General features: G+C 35.4%; 2 protein-coding genes and 1 long non-coding RNA gene across 8 annotated transcripts in view; 2 read left to right on the top strand and 1 right to left on the bottom strand.

Moving 5' to 3' along the window:
- Nucleotides 1-22,793, top strand: part of LOC114240756 (uncharacterized) — a 259,933-nt gene that overhangs the window by 59,640 nt on the left and 177,500 nt on the right. Inside the window, exons 1-2 of one of the 6 annotated variants that reach the window (XM_089729688.1) lie at nt 13,564-13,622; nt 20,178-20,413. The exons of 1 other annotated variant lie outside the window; for it this stretch is intronic. The gene's annotated coding sequence lies outside the window, so the exon portion shown is untranslated. Of the gene's footprint in view, nt 1-13,563; nt 14,104-20,177; nt 20,414-22,793 lie in introns of those variants that run through there. 4 more of the 6 variants (XM_028171410.2, XM_028171409.2, XM_089729687.1 and 1 more) reach the window with 4 other exon arrangements.
- The window catches only part of LOC114240824 (uncharacterized), a 327,083-nt gene that overhangs the window by 140,460 nt on the left and 163,830 nt on the right, over nt 1-22,793 (top strand). The window lies entirely within an intron of this gene.
- LOC149502306 (uncharacterized) lies at nt 8,344-10,329 on the bottom strand. The gene is made up of 2 exons (XR_016323533.1): nt 9,182-10,329; nt 8,344-9,098 (listed from the first exon to the last, which is right to left on the bottom strand). It is a non-coding gene; the product is annotated as an uncharacterized LOC149502306 (long non-coding RNA).

Here is a 22,793-nt window from a genome sequence, read left to right as displayed (position 1 = left end):
TACAAGTCCAGCAAAATCTGGCTCTTCGCACGATAGTAGGAGCAGGGCGTTACGTCAGAAATGCCGTAATCGCCCGGGGTCTGGATGTGGAGTCGCTCGAGGAGTTCATCCGGAGGCTAGCTCGTAATCTTTACGAGCGGGCTGACGGTGGACCCCACGAGCATCTCCACAATTTAGCTCCCTTGCACGCCAGACCACGTGATGGTCGGGCGCTACCAAGGGAGCTACTGGAACCCCCTTCTATGGTAAGATAGTCGGCTTAACCGGAGTGATATGGGAGTGTTCATAACGAGTGCCCCCATGGGACTGAGCTGTCCACACTCGTCGTTTCCCACCACATCGTTGGGGTGCCCCCCTATGGGGACCCATTTCCCACCCCCGTTGGGTGGACCACTCCCCCTTATGGGGAGTGATTATATGTCGGTCCCTCCCCGCGACGGTCTTCCCCTTCTGTGGAGCCCTTAGCGGGTGAGCGCCAAACTAGTGCCGCCGCCCCTCCTCTGGTTTGTAGAGGCGTGGCCGCGGCATGGGGCCGGTGTCGGGCCCCACGGTTGCTGACTGTTGTCCTGGCTTGTGTATATAGTAGAGTAGTTAGTTTTTAGTTAGTTTAGTAGTTAGTTGTAAGAAAAAAAAAAAAAAAATTGCATAGGACAGCAGCCGGTGCCGGGGTGACCGGGCACACCGGGGTGCAAGTTCCGTCGCGGTAGCAATGCCGCATAAGCGGCTCACATAATTAATGACATGTATGGATTGAACACTAAAAACGAACGCACGACCCACTATCGTTATTGGTTTGAAAGCTTCCGACATAAAAAAATTGATATAAAAAATGAAACATGTGGTCACTCGAAAACTAAAGTTAACAACGAAGAACTATAAGCGATACTGAAAGCTAGCGACACTCAATCTATTGCTGAGTTAACACCAGCTTTCAACGTTAGCTTCAAAACACTATTGGTTCATTTGCGTCAAATTGGTCGCTTGCAACGAAAGGCTCGACGAGTGAATTAACCAATAGACACAGCCCACTCACTGAGTTTCTTGCCGGATCTTCTCAGTGGATCGCGTTTCGGATCCGGTGGTAGATTCTGCGAAGCACTGCTCTTGCTAGGGCCAGTGTTAGCAACACTCCCGGTTTGAGCCCCGCGAGCTTACCTACACGTCAAGTAGAAGCTGAAATAGCCTCTCAAGGCTATCAGCATAGTTAGAAAAAAATAATTAAATCGGTAACGTCAAAAAATTAAGTAGGTGAGCGCCATGTATCCGTTAAGGTATGCCTTGCGTTACTTTGAATAATTCGTCATCCTTGTTGCTTCTATACGACAACGCTCGACATAATTGGGCACAACAGACGATCTCTGGGCTTCAAGAGCTTAGTAGCTACAAGGTTGAAAGCTTTGTGTCCTCTGCTGTACTTCAAAGTTTGGACAGCTCCTTGGCAGGCACAAAATTCGATATCCCAGAGGCAGTAAGTACAAAATCCCGTAAACCTAATAATTTCTTCAAAAAGGCATTAAAAATTATCACTGTACTAGCAGAGATGTATCGAAACGATTGGTGCATATTTTGATAGATTACAATAAATAATATTTAAAAACAAAACTACAACTTTCTAAGTTAATTTTAAAATCATAAATAAATCGACAGTGACCTTCTTTGACTAGGAATCGAGAAATGGTTACGCCGAAGAGTGATGGTATACGCGGTACTTGGAAGACGGTGGTTCGTGGCAACAAACACAGGGATACCTCAAGGATACTGGACTGTCTAGGGCCAGGCTTAGGACCAAGGCCATTATTGTTGGCGACCGCTTGGGGTGTTCAGACAGTGCCCTTTGTGTTCCGGGAGAAGATTTACAAATAAGCATTGTTTATTATATTTAATTTTTCATTTAGCTCACCATCAAAACAATAGTTTGTAATCACATCAACCTAATTGCAGTAACATAATAGCGATTCAATGTTAGTTGATCATAACAATAAGACAATTAGACGTAGTGATAAGAACCATGACAAAACCAATAATTATGTAAGTCGGCGTAATCTTGTCCTATTTACACAAATTTTCTACAATAATTAATAATAGAATCACGAAGTTTTCTTTAGTTGATTGAGACATTGAATAGAATTAAAAAGATCTGTTTGAAAATACTCTGCTGGGCAGGCTTGATGCGTTTGGAAAAATGCAAAACGGAAGCATACTTGGATCCTTCAAATTAGGGCCAATTATCAGAAAATTAAATAGAGCAAACTCAGTAGATATAAACCAGAAGATGGCGACAAGAAAATAGCTAACATACTCAGTGCAAACAGTGCTCCAAATTTACTCCGACTTATTGATGACTACAATAAAGAAATACTTAAAAGATTAGAATATATCACAATGATACCCAGAATAGACCATCTAAATGGAAGCCTGAATTTAAATAAGTTAGGAGTACTATAGATAGTAAGCAGTGTAGTGTACACTGAAGTGATTTGCCACTTGATGATGAATCCATTTTAACATTAAAAATTATTGCATTAATAACCATTTCAATTTTTAAAAAAACACAGCTTAAGTTAGCGCGATCTTTAAAGCAATATACTTTCGGATAAAGCACAAACAGAAGGTGTTTCTTTAATTAGTGCCTGGCTGCCGCACAGTGGGTCGATACTGTGATTTTAGTGACTTAGGGACCAACTTTGTTTTTTTATAAATTTTTTTATGTAGATAGATAGAGCTCGTTAATCTCAATAATAATTGTTTTGGGCAAAAATTACAAAAACTTTATAGTTTGGTCAGAAAAATGTGTTTTGTGATTTTTTTGTATGGAGCGGGTCACATTAAATTAAATTCCTGCTAAGTACCGCGAGGTCCCGCTTTGAAACTTTATTTTCCTTATACCTTGTCTAGTCTACTATCATTTGATGCTGTGAACATGTGCATAAAGTTGCAACTCTGCCAAATAAATGGATCGAAAAAAATTAATAAATACATAGAATAAAAACCTTTATATTTTTTTTCGTAAGTGCTTTTAAGTTAAATTTGATATGGATTAGTAAGTAAAAGCACGTAATGATACCCATAATTACATAATACCTAACAACAATACATTTAGTAGGTCTCTAATTAAGCAATCTCTCTAATTATTAAGATAGTTAACATTATTTAATGAGGATAATTAGTTAAGTAGCCATTACTGGGTAGTAGAAAATATAGTAAACATTTGTTTATCTCTGGAAGTATAAAGTGACCATGTTTATTATATACTAACTAGTGTTCGTTTATTCGTACTACTACTAACATCTCGTGATTGTCGTTGTGATCTTGCTGTTTCCGTTATAATTGATAATTTTGTTAACAATTTAGGATTATTTATGATTTTAAGAGAGCAACTACAGTCGCTGTCTGATAATAAAAAACTCTTTCAATTCCTACAAAATCAAATAAACGTGACCGAAAAGAAAAATGTTGAGCTCCAAAAATTCAGTACGCAATTTTGTTCAAATATAAGTGCAATATGGAAACGAAGTAGTCGCATGTTAGCACAGTTTATAAGAAAAAAATGTGATTGGTTAGAATGTGCAATAAACTGGCCCGAAGGAATGATACCTGAAGCTATCAACACTGCACATGAAAGGCTCGAGATTTCTAATACTGAAGATGTTGAAAATGTACCACCCTCAAATGTACTACAGAAGCCTCGACATCTATTTTTGCACCTCGAAAACCTTTTGAAGAATTGGGATCCAGGCAAAAACGAAGACGCACTGAACAAATTTACCAATCGCTTTCGTTATCCCCGGATGAAATGAAAGCTACTACAATTACTAGTTTGAGAAACACTAGAAATGAAGATGTAGGAGAAATAATGAACCACTTGTCAAATCACCCCGAAGATCTAGAAAAAGTTAATGAGTATTTAATTACAAGTAAAGTGAAAAGTAGTACATATTCTCCCGATAAGGCAATATTAGTTTCACTTAAATTAAGTGGCAGTATATAAACCTAAGAGAAGCAGCAAGTGAAAATGGGTCTGATTTATACCCTTCTTAATATAAAATTAAGCAAGAAAAGACCAAATGTTATCCAGGGAAAGACGAGGTAATTATTACTGAAGAAGGAGCTACTATTAAAATGCAAGCATTACTAAACTTGGCGCTATATAGGCTTTTAGATGTGATTACTTCGGATTTGGACTCTGCAAGAGAGCTACTGCTTATAAGCAAATAGGCTTTGATAGAGCCCCAGGTCAAAGTAATTATAAACAAAAAACTGAAACAGAGTTTGATGATTCATCTATTTTCATGGTCAGTCTAGTTCCTATAAGGCTTCAGAAATTTGATGGAACAATTGTTTGGGAAAACGACCTCATCAACTTTTTATTGCCGTCCAATAATGTTTAAATTTACAAAAGGAACGCAGTCAACAGTGACAATTATAAAAGCTAGCATAACAGAAGAAATAGAAAGACTTCAGCCATCAAAAATCAAACAAGTTGAAGTTAAGCATCAATTGCACATGATGATGATAGACGGCAAAATAACCTCATATTTTTCAGAAACATTTTCTGCTGTCTGTGATATTTGCAAAGCAAAACCGTCAGAGTTTTTTGAAGTGACTTGCTTATCAAAGAGAAAATAATGAAGAAATATTCCAGTATGGAATGCCATCTTTATATGCCTGGATAAGATGCATGGAGTGCTTACTTCATATCGGTAAATATAATTTTATTACTTCACAATTTTTTCATCGTATGTAGTTTCCTGTGAGATTATTTTTTATATGACACTTTTTTGTTTGCGTCTTATCGTTTGGACTTCAAGAAATGGGGTTGCAAGGGGGGATGACAAAGAAAAAATATCAATCAGAAAGAGCGCTATACAGCAAGCGTTTAAAAAGGAATGCGGTTTACTTATAGATGTTGTCAAGCAAGGAGTAGGAACAACCAATGATGGCAATACTGCCAGAAGATTTTTCAGGGATGCAGAAGAAACAGCCCGCATAACAGGAATACGTAAAGATTTAATAGAGAGGCTTCACGTGATTCTTCACTCTGTTGCATCTGGAGAGCAGGTTTCCAATTTTTCGGAATTTTTTAGATATACTGCAGAATTGTATGTTAATGTATATCCCTGGTATTATATATGCCTTCCAGTATCCATAAATTGTTGGCACATGGCAGTGATATATAATAATGAAGAACTTTGGTGCCATTCGTATAGGTAAACTCTCGGAAGAGGCAGCGGAAGCTCGCAATAAAGATTTTCGGAAATATACAGAGAGATGTTATTCAAGAATGAGAAGTAGAACGTCGACTAATGAGGATATTTTACACAATCTTCTTTCGTCTTCTGACCCAAAGATCGAAAGGTGAAACAAAATATATAATATTTAGAGAGATTGCATAATTAGAGACCTACTAAATGTATTGTTGTTAGGTATTATGTAATTATGGGTATCATTACGTGCTTTTACTTACTAATCCATATCAAATTTAACTTAAAAGCACTTACGAAAAAAAAAAAAACGGTTTTTATTCTATGTATTTATTAATTTTTTTCGATCCATTTATTTGGCAGAGTTGCAACTTTATGCACATGTTCATAGCATCAAATGATAGTAGACTAGACAAGGTATAAGGAAAATAAAGTTTCAAAGCGGGACCTCGCGGTACTTAGCAGGAATTTAATTTAATGTGACCCGTTCCATACAAAAAAATCACAAAACACATTTTTCTGACCAAACTATAAAGTTTTTGTAATTTTTGCCCAAAACGATTATTATTGAGATTAACGAGCTCTATCTATCTACATAAAAAAAATTATAAAAAAACAAAGTTGGTCCCTAACGGCCGTTTTCAATAACCTATCTATCCCTAGTTTCGGTTACTAAAGATAGACAAATCTATATTTTTGTCCTTACTTACGTTCCAATAACCTATCGACGGGCAGCAGTTCCTATCGGATTTATCTATCCATCGTCGGGAGGACGGATAACCTGCTAAAGATAGAACGCTCATACAAATCGTGCTTACTTCCGTTTCAATATGAGTTTTAAGTAACTCTCCGGTAGGCGGCGCTATCTCTAGTATGGGCATTCGCTTATCTGTCAAAATCGGCCGGTTACATGTTTATCTTTCGAAAGTAAATCGCTATAATTTAATAATTGTTTCTCTTCATATTGGCATATTGTAGCAGTGATGATAGTGATATGGAATTATTTCAAATGATAATGGATTGTGATGCAGATAGTGATAGTGAGGCCGATATCATATGGTTAGGAAAATAAAGATCGTCTGAATTACATGGCGAAGATCAATAATTACGAATTTGACTATAGATTTCTGAGCAAAGGTGTTGTGAATGAATTGATTAATTTAATGAGACCATATTTGAGTGTAACGTCAAAAAGGTAAGATAAATTTTAACCATAAAAGTACTCGTTATTACAACTTATATTTGTTTATAGCAATAGCAAAATTATACCTAATTTTTGTTGTGTTACAAAATCACACTCAACAGGAATTCTATAATACTGCTGGATTCCCATGGTGCCCTAAATGACATTCATATACTAATACAATAACCTGGTAGGCTATTTACCTTCATTCTTATTACACACTAATACCTCTACATTTTATATTTGTGTTACAGATTCAAATATAGGAGAGGAATTTAGAAATAGAAAAAGAGTATTTTGAATGTGTAATTTGTGTGCAATGCATCATTGATGTTTCAAAATGTTGTTGCTTGATGGCCTGGGTCTACTCATGATACAACTATAATTAACCATTCCTGGCTGAAAAATGTATAGTATTGTATAGCTCTCAAATATATTAAGTGTATAATCTATGATGTATAGTGAGTAAGTAAGACAGGAGACCGGCTTCGTCCCCATCCCTACTACGTGATGTTTGCTGGATCAGTGGTGACACCTGGTGGGGATAGCTGATCGATTGATAGTTGATCAGTAGTCGACCGGCGAGCGCGGGAGATCAAATTCAATTTTAAAAAAATCATAATTAAAGGAACTTGAAATTATAAACTCTGAATAAGAATTTATCGTACTACAATTATAATATTTGATTGCCATCTTGCAACCTTATTGCGGATGGAAAAATAGGGGTTGATCGTATAAGAGTGAAAATTGAGAGTAATATGATTTTTTTTATTTTAAGTCATGATAAAACTAAATAAAAAACTTGCCAAAAAAATTAAAGTTTATAATTAACAAAAAATAGGGGTTGATCATAGAGGGATGAAAAATTGAGAGTAACATCAGATTTTTTATTTTAATTCATGACAAAATAAAAATAAAAATGAAAATCTTGCCAAAAAAATTAAAGTTTACAATTAACAAATAAAAAATAGGGATTGATCGTAGAGGGGTGAAAATTTCAGAGTAATATGATTTTTTTTATTCTACGTCATGACAAAATAAAAACAAAATCCTCGCAAAAAAATTTAAAGTTTTTAATTAGCAAATAAAAAATAAGTGTTGGTCGTAGAAGGGTGAAAATTGAGGATTGTATGTATTTTTGTATGTTGTATCATAAAAAAATTGAAATTAAAAATTTTGTCTAAAAAATAAATAAATAAATTTAGGGGTGGACTACCCCTAACATTTAGGGGGATGAAAAATAGATGTTGGCCGATTCTCATAGATACCAGATAAGCACAAAAAATTTCATCAAAATCGGTCAAGCCGTTTCGGAGGAGTATGGCAACGAAAACTGTGACACGAGAATTTTATATATTAGATTATTATATTTTTATTTATTTATATTATATATTTAGGTGTTTATATGAATTTAATATGACACTATTATAATAAATTATCTACATATCAAGAGAACATTGATAACAAGGTGGACTTGGAAATTGCTATTTGCTTGCCGATAGAGGCTATCCCCACAACCCTATCTTTTAACGTGATTAATTAACCCACATACTCAATCGGAACGATTTAAAATGAATCACATATTAAAACAAGAAATACTATAGAGAGGTAATCTTTTTTTTTAGTTAAGAGCTTGTTATACTGTATTGTAAAATAATTTAAGCGAATAATGTATAATTTTCAGATGCATTGGTGTTTGTAAAAGAAGACTCCCTGTATATCATTGAAAAGTAGATTAAAACTAGAAAATATGCAAGCTGTTATTATAGCTGCCATGCTGCATAATATCGTCAGAAGTATGAATTTAGAAGAATTAGAATCAGAAATTTCAGTCGCAGATACATTACAGGAAAATAATATAATTGTTCATAACAATTTTTCAAAACTTACATCTGAAATACAACTATGTACTTATAAATAATTGCTTCCAAAGATAATTTATAAAATAAACTCCAAAGATAATTTGACTATTTTTTATTTTCCAAAATGATAATTACATGGTAGTTAGTACATGCAAGATATTTAATTTAGAATTTGTACATATACTTAAAAAACTATCTAACATAAAATTATTATTGCCTACTTAATTTATGAAATTTAATATTCCTTTTAAGTAATTTTTAATTTTTTATATTATCTAAATCTAACTTAACTTTTGCTACCCTTTTCTTTATTTTCCAAGTCAAGTCTCTTTTTTGCTATTAGATATTCTGCTAATGCATTGTCCCTATGCTAGCCTTGCATTTCTTTTCTTCCACCTTGTTTCCGCTTGGCTGTAAAAGTGTTAAAAATATTATATGTGACCTACAACAATGTGCATGCTTTATCCAAAATTTCATCTGCAATCCTTACCACCTCCAGCCTGTAACAAAGAGCATAATTATTTCAAATACTACGGCAACCTGAAGAAAAAATCATGTTTATCAATGTGTTATTAGAGACAAACAATCAACTAATTATACTAACCTTACTAAGGTTGTTTCTTATGTTGCCGTAGCGTTCTTTAAGTTTTCCCATTTTAGTCGAAGCTGCGATGGAGTTCGTGGGAAACGACGAATCGACGAATTAAAATCATTTACAAGGGTTTGCCAAGCCTGCTCCTTCAATTTATTGTTTGTGGCATTTGTTGCCTTATTATTGAAATGTTTTTTCGCCGCCACAAGTTCTGCTAGAGTCATCGTCTCATCTTTTGTCATGGGTGCTGCCTTTCTTGACTGAAAAAGATATATTTTCTAAACTTGAACTCAAAGTTTTCAAAGTAAAATTATTATTATCAATGTAGTTCATAGATACTTACAGAATTCATTTTATTTCACTGTAGCTCTTTAATTACACACTTAGAATTATAAACGAAAGTTTTAAAGCGTTTTGGAGGTAAGTCATCATCTAATATAGTAGGTAAACAATAGAAAAACAAACAAAAGAAACTGATCACTGCTTATTGGCAAACGGACTGTCAAAACGTTTCGTTTCATAATTTCGACTAGGATAAAAATAGCAATACGTCCAATTTAAAAAAATCTACATATGTTTTTATTACTTTTTGTTATAAACAAATGTGTTTATGATAGTCTACAATATGCTGGTTAAATTATAGTTATAATTTAGAATAAAATAAAATAAGTCTTGATCCTGATGTTGTTTCGTATTTGTAGTAGAACGAAACGTATCAAGAGGCTCGGATAAATCGGAGGGAAGAAGCTATCTACTGTTGGTTAAAGAGAGATAGCACTTATCCGTGATTGTGAAACGCAAACTAAGGATAGATACGCTCTTGCTGATATTCGGAGATAGCTATCTATCCGAAAACTCAGATACGTTATTGAAAACGGCCGTAAGTCACTAAAGTCATAGAATCGACCCACTGTGTGCCGCATCCATCATTTTATCGTGTGTAGCTTATTAAACGCAATTTTATGGAAAACTACCGATCTTCGATTGAATACAAACAATAATTTGTGGGTATTGGTTTTTGCGGTGAGTGCAAATCATAAGATATGATTGTGTGTTCAAACTCGCTTTTGTTTGATGCTAATATAATATTATTTTAGTTGTTTTTATTTATTTATTAGCGTCGTTGATGGACTCGTGGCCCAGGGCTGATGAGTAAAAGGACTACGGAGACTTGTTTCCTCGTAACTTTTAAAAATAAAACCGAATCATTTCAAATCCTCTCGCTACAGTAATTAATTCACTGCTAATTTTTTGCCATTAACGAAGTTTTCCCAGCGATCAAGAATCTTAAATATATTAGCTATGAATCTAAATTAATTAACACGACGATTCCTAGTAAAAATAAGATTAAATCAATCAGCTTACAACGGCAGATGAGTAACCGGTTTAGATACATTGCTAGTCATGACTAAATGCAATCATGATTGCACTTAACGTAGAAAGATCTAGAAAATGAATGAAAACATAGTGGTAGGCGTGCCTTGACTACATGATCACCACGCAGCTGAGTATCGTTTGGCCCATACCTCCTACTAATTACACTCGTCCATAAAACTGGACAATGTCAAGGACACAACAGCTAAATTACTTAAACCACTTTTATTAAACAGCGACGGAATAACTGATGGTAGTTTTCTGGAAAAAAAACTTTATATATATATATATTTATTTATTGCCCTTGTTGGTAGACGAGCTCACTTTATGGTGAGTGGTTACCGTTATTCATGGACGTCAGCACTGGCAGGGGCAGAGCCAAACCGCTGTCTACCGCAAAAGATTTCAGAAGCATTATATCTCATACTTTTCCAGGCTAAATATACAGGGTCATTTCAACGAAAATGTTTGAAAAGTCATCGAGTTTCAAATCAGAGCAGTGCTAAAGAAGGTTTCGCTTCAAAAATCTGACCAGTCGATGCAACGAAAGGACGAAGATGACGTAGCAAGATCAGAAATAATATTATGGCTTATAACGTATGAAACAGGATGAGGGCAGTTAAACTAGGCAACGATGCGGCACGATCATCGGACATAGAAACGTGACCACTAACTAATGTCACTATTTTAATGCTATCGCTCATAAATACCTTTCACGAGTTCTTATATGACGCTCTTTGTAACATTTAAAACTAACCAAACGTTTTATGCCATGAATGCTTTAATTATTTGTCATCAAAAACAAATGTGATAATTTTCAAGAATTAGTCATTCTGAGTGTAAAACTCGTTGATATTATCATTAATGAATGTGTGCTATTATAATAAAAGACATATATTGTACCTTTTTTAATTTATTTTTTATTGCTTAGATGCGTGGACGAGCTCACAGCCCATCTGGTGTTAAGTGGTTACTGGAGCCCATAGACATCTACAACGTAAACGCGCCACCCACCTCGAGATATAAGTTCTAAGGTCTCAGTTTAGTTACAACGGCTACCCCACCCTTCGAACCGAAACGCATTACTGCTTCACGGCGGACGGCGGTACCTGATATAGTCGATGATACATACTAAGCTATAAAGGTTTCTCTTAAAGAGCTGTCTTTTTTATTTACCCCGAGAATTAAAAAATCTAAGCGATCGTCTATTCAGATACCGAAGTAATTCTATTTGAATTGTGAATTTCAAGCAAGATCAAGATTCAAGCGAGGCTTTGCACGATCCTGTGTCGACTATTATGACCGAAAAAATTACGAAATACAGTAGGATTTTATTGATGTAGCGGTAACTAGCGTAGAATTGAAGATGTTTGAGACAAAACCTGAATCGCGCTAACGTTATTTTCAAGTTAGGATTGCGTAGAATAGAATTTTCGAACTAGGATATTCGGACCGTTGGTTTATTTAACAATGATACCCACTCTATGGAAAATCTTCTCTTGCCAAACCTACAAAATAATGTTTTTCTTTTTTAGCGGATTGATGTGTGAAGATACCCTAGATAAAGAGAAACGTGGTGGAAATTATGGAACATTGAAAATGACGCTGTAGACATTAACAGAAACGAATGTGCTCAGATCTTTTTAATTTTCTTTAATTGTATAGGTGTTACACAGCCCAACAGGTGTTAAGTGGTTACCGGAGCCCATAGAAATACAACGTAAATGCGCCACCCACCTTGAGATATAAGTTCTAAGGTCTCAGGGTAGTTGCAACGGCTACCCCACCCTTCAAACTGAAACGCATTACTGCTTCACGGCAGAAATAGGCAGGGTGGTGGTGCCTGCCCGCGCGGACTCACAAGAGGTCCTACCACCAGCAATTACGCAAATTATAATTTCGCGGGTTTAATTTTTATTACACGATGTTATTCCTGTACAGTAGAAGTCAATTGTGAACATTTTTTGAGAACGTATTTAATTAGAAAAATTGGTACCCGCCCGGAATTCGAACACCGGTGCATCGCTCGACACGAATGCACCGTACGTCTTATCCTTTAAGCCACGACGACTTCCTCAGCTCCGGATGACAACCAAAAGCTTGTCGTTCCGAGGAGCCAAGCTGGGGAGCTTCGAGGTCGGTCAATATCTATTCGATCCCGTGGGTAACATTAGCAATTCCCTACCTCGTTAATCAGCATAAGCGAGTAAATAAAAATAGAAAATTAATTCCCATGTGGAAATTTTAACCATTTATAAACGAACTTTGTTTTGACTTTGACCTGATCACTACCAAATCTCACCATATCACCGGTTAAGGTAATATGAAGACTATGAATACAAGTACAGATTTATTCAGATAAAGAAAACATTAATGAAATTATATTCAACAAAAATTGACGTCTTTAACATCATCGCGTAACTGTTAACGGATGCTAATCTTGGTAATTAATAGTTTAGTAAGTTTGTTCATTTCTGAAAAATATGCAGAGCACGTGTCAATTATCCAGTCATTACAACTAGTCACGTTTTCTGAACTTACCAAAATTCAACGAACGAAATTCTACATTAGAATTAATTATTTGAGGTAGAGGTTATTAGTACTTGTCCTGATAATGTAAAAAGGCATCAAACAAATCTATGGGGGCTTAAAGTTATTTATAGTCAAACAGTTTTAAGTTACTGTTTATAACTGTAAGTTTATTTACTGGTAGTAGGACCTCTTGTGAGTCCGCACGGGTGGGTAACACCACTCCGCCTATTTCTGCCGTGAGGCAGTAATGCGTTTAGGTTTGAAGGGCGGGGCAGCCGTTGTAATTATACTGAGAACTTAGAACTTATATCTCAAGGTGGGTGGCGCATGTACTTTGTAGATGTCTATGGGCTCCAGTAACCACTTAACACCAGGGGGGCTGTGAGCTCGTTCACCCATCTAAGGAATAAATAAAAAAATATTTTATCGGAATATTCATTTTAGATCTGTATATAAGTGTATTATAATTTAAACAGGTTCAATTTTATGATTCTCACGTTTTTTACTGGTATTATTTTAGTATTCATTAGGTTCCACAATGATTTTGGATTTTCGTTTCATCAGTAAATCGATTCAAACGCTAATTACAAATATTTTAAATTCTACATTCAGCTAGATATATCAACTACATATATGTTGTATAAATCGGATTGTTTGTTACAAGTATATTTCGATATGATTGTTCATTACGCATTTCTACCGTCATCAATGAAGACAAGCGTGCGTTGTAGCTATAGCATCCGATTTTCCGGGCTGCAAAAGGCTTCGACCTTTTTCAAATGGAACTAAAATGTAATTATCGATGTAAACAATTGACAAGCAGGTTGTCGGCATTCGCGCTTCGCACACCGCGCCGTTCGCACGTGCTCTCTGCACAGGTACACAAGACCTAATCACCGCGTATCGTTCGAATTTTTTTTCGCGTTACCGATATCGATATTTTCATTCGAATACAGCATTGTTCGAGATGCGGTTATCTCGATGCGAGTCCGAGTGATAAACAGTTGCACTTGACTTTGAGACGTCGGCGCGTGAAATTCGTCGATGAAAAGTGGCTTTCAGGTTTTTTTTTATATACAGTGAAACGAAACGCTGCGATTTCGGTGGCAGTGCTCATTAGTTCCGGACAATCGTGAATATTTAATGCTTTTGTATTGTTTATTCGGAAAACTCGGGGTTTTCTGCATTTCATTGTCCGTGTGTCATTGTCATGGTGATCGTGAATGCTTGCCTTGTTACACGTAAATGAGTGGAGATTAGCGGAAATAACGATTCAATTACCTTGTCGGGTTCGAAGTTGTGTTTTTCTTTAAGTCCCAAGTATATGGAACGAATCGTCGCACGTTTGGTTATTGATTGGTAAGATATTACTGCGTTAGTTAATGTTAATGATCATTGCTCAAGTTCGATTTGAAATTAATAAAAAAAAAAACCAAAAACTCCACAGTTCTTCTGTTATGTTAAAATTCTCGTAAATTCTATTATATTAAAATTCGTATTAATTATTGTGCGTGTGAATGAATTTAATTTAAAAATGCTATTGTTATTTCCGTTTTTAAAACACAGTAAATTTTAAATTACGTAACAAAAACTATTCGCGTATACTCACTCAATCAAATAAAAGTTTGAACAATCATTTCTTCATTCGATTTGTTTACATTAAGTCGATCTAACAATGTTTTATAGCACTTTTTCTGGCCTCAAGGGTACACGGATCGTTTTCCGCTGGAGTCGTCACGTGCTTGACATTGCGCGCACTCAAACAGAATTGTTTCACTATCAAAATAAAAATCATATGTTTGTATTTGTCATTTCTAGGCTTTGGAAATCTATGTATTTTTTTAATTCATTCGCTTGAACTTTATTCTGGCATTGGCAACATATTGTAATGCTAATCTGCTTTACTAAGCTACCTGCTATGATAAACTGCTAAAATTGTATGTAATGCTAAGCTAAAATAGGGTCTATTTTCGAACAAGTACTTTAGTTGGCTGTCTCATCGTTTGATAAGGGTCTTTTAAAAATATAGAACATTTTTTTTTCAGAATAGGGTATTCTGAACTAAACAAGAGATTTTTGTATTTCAAATCTAGAATTAAAATAAATAAAAGAACTAAACAAATTCCCTAAATACATGAAATAAAACAAAATAATTATAACACGGACAAAATTATATGGATATTACAACTGTTTGAAGTCGTCGTGGCCTAAAGGATAAGACGTCCGGTGCATTCGTGTTGAAGCGATGCACCGGTGTTCGAATCCCGCAGGCGGGTACCAATTTTTCTAATGAAATATGTACTCAACAAATGTTCACGATTGACTTCCACGGTGAAGGAATAACATCGTGTAATAAAAATCAAACCCGCAAAATTATAATTTGCGTAATTACTGGTGGTAGGACCTCTTGTGAGTCCGCGCGGATAGGTACCACCGCCCTGCTTATTTCTGCCGTGAAGCAGTAATGCGTTTCGGTTTGAAGGGTGGGGTAGCCGTTGTAACTATACTGAGACTTTAGAACTTGTATCTCAAGGTGGGTGGCGCGTCTACGTTGTAGATGTCTATGGGCTCCAGTAACCACTTAACATCAGGTGGGCTGTGAGCTCGTCCACCCATCTAAGCAATAAAAAAAAAAAAAAAAAAAACTGTAATACAGCTTAAAAAAACAACAGGTTAAAGTCTAAAAAAACTACGCTAATGTCATAACAATGAATGATACTGCGTACTTCATCCTTACACCGCTAACATATTAAACATTGTCTAAAAATATTTTATTTTCATCGGTGCTACCATAGTCGGCTTTTAGCTAATAGAGTTTTAATCCAGACTATATTAAGATAGAAATGATAACAAAATAAATGTAACATATAATTTTTTTGATTAAAATAATAATACAGTACGATCACCAATCTATACATACCTATTTATATATAAATTACCAGCTGACCCGGCAAACGTTTTTTGATATATGAGATATCTAGGGAATTTCTGGTGTAGAAATAAAAGAAACGAACTTATTGTAAGTGTGTAAGGATGTGGTAAATGAGTGAAAGAGGCATGTAGTGCTGTGAACGATGAGGGAATATAAAAATAACAAAACCTCATTCAACTACATAATTCCTGATAATAACAAAAAAAAAATTGCCCAAAAAATAAAAAAAACAAATGTTAGGGGTGAACAACCCTTATCACTTAGGGGTATGAAAAATAGATAGTAGCCGAATCTCAGACCTACTGAACATGCACATAACATTTCATAAAAATCGGTCAAACCGTTTCAGAGGAGCATGGTAACATTGTGACACAAGAATTTTATATGTAAGATATAAAAAAAAATCAAGTATCATAACAAATAGGAAAACCAAAGATTGTAAGGTGTTAGATAAGATTTCATCAACTCGAGAAAAAATCCTTCGGCCCCTGTAGATTAAACACGTCGCATTGAAAGGGGCGGAGGTGCGAAGGTCGTAAAATATAATACCATAAACCGGTACTCTAAGGTCAATATTGTCTACTGTTCTCAATGAATAATCATAGATTGCATTTATTGCTTAGATGGGTGGACGAGCTCACAGCCCACCCGGTGTTAAGTGGCTACTGGAACCCATAGACACCTACAACGTAAATGCGCCACCCATGTGGAGATATAAGTTCTAAGGTCTCAGTATAGTTCACGGTTGCCCCATCCTTAACCCGAAACGCATTACTGATTCACGGCGGAAATAGGCGGGGTGGTGGTACCTACCCGTGCGGACTCACTAGAGTTCCTACCACCAGTAATTACACAAATTATAATTTTGCGGGTTTGATTTTTATTAGACGATGTTATTCATTTACCGTGGAAGTCAATCGTGAACATTTGTTAAGTACGTTTTCATTTAAAAAATTGGTACCCGCCTGCGGGATTCGAACACCGTTGCATCGCTAGATACGAATGCACCGGACGCCTTATCCTTTAGGCCACGACGACTTCTAGTTGTCTTAGAGATACCACAGTAACGCTAGCGAGCAATCGAAAGTGAGACATTGAGGTATGCGATAAACCGCCGAATGCATTTTGAATTCTTGATCCTATTTGCGCAAACCAAGTACCCAGTATCAAGATTATCTATTTCCCAAAAAACAAAATGTAGTACAAATTCAATGTCAACATCATTGAGCCCTAAAACGTACTAATAAAGGCCATGTTAAAATTAGAACTGAAAAATAATTAGACAAAGTCAAATAGCACGTGACAGCGAGGTTAGCGCATACGAGATACGTTGAATTGTTTAGGAGGATTCATTCCAATGTTTGCTGACACGTCGTGCTACGCAAACCACTCCATCAAAGCTATTTACACATGTATTTTTTTATCGCTGCTCTTTCATTTCACGAAAACATATTTAAAATTCAGACACGATAAACGAAGAGTTAATTTGCTGATATATTAATTTACAAATTTTTAGCTGTTGGTATTTTGACTTATCAGTTTTAAATGCAAATAGGATTCTCAATATCTGTATGCTAATATGTAATACGTTGATGTATACACATACGTATTTAGGGCATTTACGTTATTCATTATTTCATCGAAAAATTCGAAATGAAACTTAATATTATTATAACATCAGTCCGCTGAATTTCTCGCCTTATCTTCTCAGCGGGTCGCGATTCCGATCCGGTAGTAAATGCATTCGCGAAGCACCTTCCTGGAGTTATCATGTCAAGTTAGCAAATTCTGTTTCTTCTGGCTAAGTCATGTTCACCCACAGGTCCTAGACAAGCTGGAAAAGCTTTCTAGCCACCACTAATTCTTCCACATACAAAAGACTTTAGATATAATAAAGTCGATTCTGTCACCGGATTTTAGATGTGACGTCAAAAATTTGAAATCTAGGGAAACGTTTTAGTAAAATGGCTTAGTAGCTCCAAAAGGTCATCATATTCTAATGCGTAATTCATCACAATCAATAAGCATTTAATAGCTGAATGGTACATTAAAATTTTTAAGTGACTTATAATAACGCGGCCAGTTTTTGCACTACACAAATTGCGGGACACGCTGGAATCAATGACCAGAAATATCTAAGCTACATTAAATCTACAATATTTATACTTAATATTCAATCATGTAATAGATACACCTGTTTAACTGGTTTGACACTAACATCAATACCAACTTCTCACGCAAAATCATAAATAATGTAACGTTTTCGAAGAGAGTAAGTCGCCAGTCGTTTTACTCTTGCAAGGCAGCACATACCATAAAGAAAATGTACTTTGAATGATTATTTATTTTGAAATGGAGGGATCACAGTTGATTCAAAGACCTTGTTGCTTATCTAGGATGTATGGACGAAATTAAGAGCTCGGTTTTATAAGTTTGCTACTAGTTCTGTGAGTACGGTGACCTTTGCCTACTGTTACCACTGGTGGATCCTTAAGAACGTTTCTGGGATATCAAAGCTTCTGCTTGAGCTGTATTAACTTTAAATCAAAGGGATTTCATGTGTTTATATAGCTAGCTATCCAACAAACAGTAAATGCTTTGTTATTTGTGGATCGGCCATCTAAAGCAAACAGAAGTCGCAACTAGTGTCATGTCGTATTCGTATAAATAGTTTATTTGTCGGTAGCGTTTTGATTCGTTTCATTTCCTCTCGACACTAATTTAACTTTAGCCCTTTGTAGCATCCTATGTATAAATTCATGCTCGCATATCAGCAACTGATTTAAGCTGAAACAACACTAGTACTTCAAAACTAACACAACTATTATTGTGTCAAACATGCCTGGCCTGCATGTTTGCTAATCATGTGAAGTTACTCTTTTCTTTAGTTAAGCAGATGATCGCAGGGCTCGAGTTGTTTTAAATGGTTAACGTTGCCCACAAAACTATTGTGAATGCCGCCAGACACTTTAAAACCTTTGAGATTCTGCAATTCGTAATTATTGCACTACATAGAAAATAATCAATATCTTAAATAATATGTGAATGTATTAAGCGGGAAATCCTAAACGTTTGTCATAAACAATAATATGTGAGTCCTAACATATATTTTTTTCCTGAATGAATTGCTAACACAAACAAAAAGGCATTACGTGTTCTGTTACAAATTTTTATGACAGTTTTCATACCGATAAACTACGTATTGGCTACGAAACAATCAACCATTTTACTAAAATTTCTATTAAGCTATCGTGCAAATAAGGAGTAGTATTTTTAGGGTTATATATCGACAGTGCGTTTCCAAAGATCTTTTTTGCCACGTACCATCCGGCTTTGGAATGAACTCCCCTCCACGGTGTTTTCCGAGCGCTATGACATGTCCTTCTTCAAACGAGGCTTGCGGAGAGTTCTTTATGGTAGGCAGCGGCTTGGCTCTGCCCCTGGCATTGCTGACGTCCATGAGCGACGGTGACCACTTACCATCAGGTGGGCCGTATGCTCGTCTGCCTACAAAGGCAATAAAAATAAAAAATAAAAAATATAACTGGAAAAACTGACTAATTTATTTTTAAGGTTTCCTAACACAAAAATATGCTTTTTACTCAATTAGCTATAGAAAACTGACATATAAATTCATAGTCCACTAAAGGCTTAAAGATTAACGGTGCCCTTTGATTGAGATCAAATCAAAGTGAATTTTAATTGATTATTTTATTTCTTTGTTTGATAGGTGCGATAGAACTTTCAACTGGGTTATTTATTAACACATGTATAAGGACAATCTCGTCATCCTAGCCCGAAGCCATGGCTTGGCTGGTTCGTGCAGAAATAGATACGAAGATTAGTACCTACTTGTGTTCACAATAAGCGTTACAACCAGGAAATGTTGACGCTCGTATTTTTCTATCTAATCTTCAGGTGTCACGAAAGTCTATACTTATCCGTCGCGTTTGATTTGTCACATGCATATCGCATGCCTGTGGCAATATGCAAATCCGACAAATTCTTTGCATTCAATTTTAAGCATCCATGACATTCGTACACTTACAAATAGGTGGTTAGTCGAATAGATGTCTTAAGACAATTGCATATAACACTATATTAAGATAAGGAAAACAATAAATCATATTTTCATTTCAAACGGATTATGTGGATGCTACAAACATAGAGGCACATTTTAATAACATAACCTGCTTACATAATATGAAGCTAAGAATTCCAAGTAAAATCTTGAAATTCTTAACATAAGGTATAGACTGCATACCATTGATTAATACGGTTATATTATTCTATTTTCAGTAAGACCAAAGTACGACCTTGACATGCCCTACACCTCACTTTCATAGGTCGTTGTGCTAAAATATGTTCGTTAACATACAATCAATCCAATTAACTGATAAGGGTTTTGTACACTAAATAAATTAAGTTCCAAATAAAGCACTGCCACAAGAATCAAAGCCAAAACATTTACAAAAACGAATCTTTTTATTTATTTCATTAGGACTGAATTTTGTTTAACATAACGCGAACGAACGTACGACAACAGCGAACAATAGACAAAAAACAAAAGAGGAATAATTCGATCGCATACCATCCGTTGAAAGTGAAGCAGTTCAGTGAAGTGATGTGATTGTGGATTTGTTTCGGTGGTCGGTCCCCGGTAAAAACTGGAGGTCGACACTTATGACGTGTCAGTTGTCGTGGAGCTGACAACAGATGTCATCCCGGACGAGGGAGGTGAGTTATGATACACGCTGACAATATTAGCACGATTTTTATTACAAACTAGCTGACCCGGCAGACTTCGTAGTGCCTCAATCGACAAATAAAAGACCTAAACTTTTGTATAAAATAAACTTAAAACAAACAAAAGGAATCCGTCCGACGGGGGACACATAAAAGAAAAAACAAAATTGTTATTTTTATTTAATTCCGAGCATTTTCATATTTATTTGCTTTTAAACCTTCTCTGGACTTTCATAAATAATTCAAGACCAAAATTAGCCAAATCGGTCCAGCCGTTCTCGAGTTTTAGCGACACTAACGAACAGCAATTCATTTTTATATATATAGATTTCTACATTTCGCAGCTTTAGAATTGAAGTGGCTTAACTAATTTTCTTTTAAGGAAATTACTTATCAACTTTGACTACTTATAAACATGTATTCTATCAGTTTATAAATTAAATTAAAATGTTAGTCTAGAAAAGGTCAAAGGTCGCTTTCCGTCTCTTTTAAATAAAGCGCATAAGGTATGATGCGCTTTAAGGCTTAAAGTACATATTAAAATCGAAACTAAAAAATTAAAATTTTTCATTTACATTTTTGGCGTCTACCAAAAAAAACAAGAATTTTGGATTCTAAAGGTACGATATGTTGAGAAGGAATATTTGGTCATCAATACACAGCGGATCGGTTGCATCACGTAAGTCGTGGGAGGAAAACTATAAAAAATGCTTTAGGTATTCTAAGGCGCGCTTTGAAAATCCTCTAAATGTTGTAAAGCTTGCTCCAATATTTTCACTACCATAAAAATACAGATGATGATCATTAGGTAAACCTTAAATAGAATTGTAATACACCTTATAAAAAATGCTTTTACAACACTAAAACTAATTGTCAGAATTTATGGATATTGAAGATTGTACAAAATCTTTTTTAATAAAATTGTTTTACCGACCTTTTTGTGAATAAAATCTTATGATCGGAGTTTAAAGCTGATGTGTACTTTACCTCGCCGTAATTACGGGAACCGGAGATATGTGTACCAATCAAACCGCATTTTTATACAACCTTCGTACCAATGTATGTTGATCTCCCGTTTAACCGTCTACAGCGGTGGATACATGTTTATTTATTATAAAACTGCTCATATCATTTCTTCCGTTACGTACATGATCTACTATATAAGTATATACTTATATAATGTGTATTGTAGGCCCGTATGAATCGCCTTGCCTATTTCTATCGCGAAGCATTCATAGGTTCCTATTTAAAGGTTGCAATGTACAATTGAAGACTATGATGTCTATCGACTCCAGCAATAACTTAACACAAGAATGTCCGACCATAAAAACAATTTAAAAAAATTTGAAGAAAATTATTAGTTTTAAATACACACTAGATAGATAATAAGTACCCAGACAAAAAGGAAACAAACTGTTCATTATACGAATGTTTGCTCGATGTGGGAATCGAACCTACAACCCTCGGTCCAGCAGTCAGGAGCACTAACTACTGGACCGTCGAGTCACTCAAAACCATGTAAGCAGTCTTGATTAAGGGGAGTCGGTGGAAAGTCCTTAATTTTTAAAAATTTCGATAAATATATGGGGGATCGCGGTGCACAATAAAATAACCGATTTTGTTAAATTTTATTTAATCATCAACTCACAAACAAATTACGTTTCTATTTTTTTTCTAATCGTATTATGTCTGTCATTCATGCGTCATCTGTCATCTGTCAGGTCGGTCATAGATAATACAAACGAGGTCGGTGTGGCCAATGGTTACACCTAATTATTCCCACTTTAAATATATTTTTATGTCAGTTGGAAATGCCGGAAGATATCGAGTAAAACGACATACTGTTCTCGAACCGATATCACAAACAATGACAGCGTCGCAACCTTGTCCGTGCGTTGTTGTAGCGAGATAAAGTGGATAGAATACACAAAAAACGACTTCGCAATGATAACGTAACGTTATATTTATTTGTATTAGGTTAGTTGAAAAATATGACTGTTAATTATTTCGTACAATAACTGTCCTACGATTCGAATCGGAACCCACAATGACCGCTCTGCCACAGAAACAAGCAAGATAGTCGTGTTGTGGGACTGTAATTCAATACAATATAATTTGAAATTACGATTTCAAATTTTCTCATACATTTAAGAGCTTTTTATTGAATATTTTCGGACAATTAAAAGTAAAAAATTGACGAAGCGCACACGGTAATAAAAAAACACGAAATAACTAATGAATGTACAAAATGCTACTCGGAAATTCACAACCATACTAATTTAGACTGCAAAAAACACAGGATAAAAAAAAACATTCGGGAAATTGTTATATTTTTTTTTCTATAGAGTACGGTAGGCGGTATTAAATAAAA

The sequence above is a fragment of the Bombyx mandarina genome, chromosome 09, assembly GCF_030267445.1.
Source record: "Bombyx mandarina strain Sakado chromosome 09, ASM3026744v2".
Classification (NCBI taxonomy): domain Eukaryota; kingdom Metazoa; phylum Arthropoda; class Insecta; order Lepidoptera; family Bombycidae; genus Bombyx; species Bombyx mandarina.
This window is presented reverse-complemented; position numbering and strand designations above follow the sequence as displayed.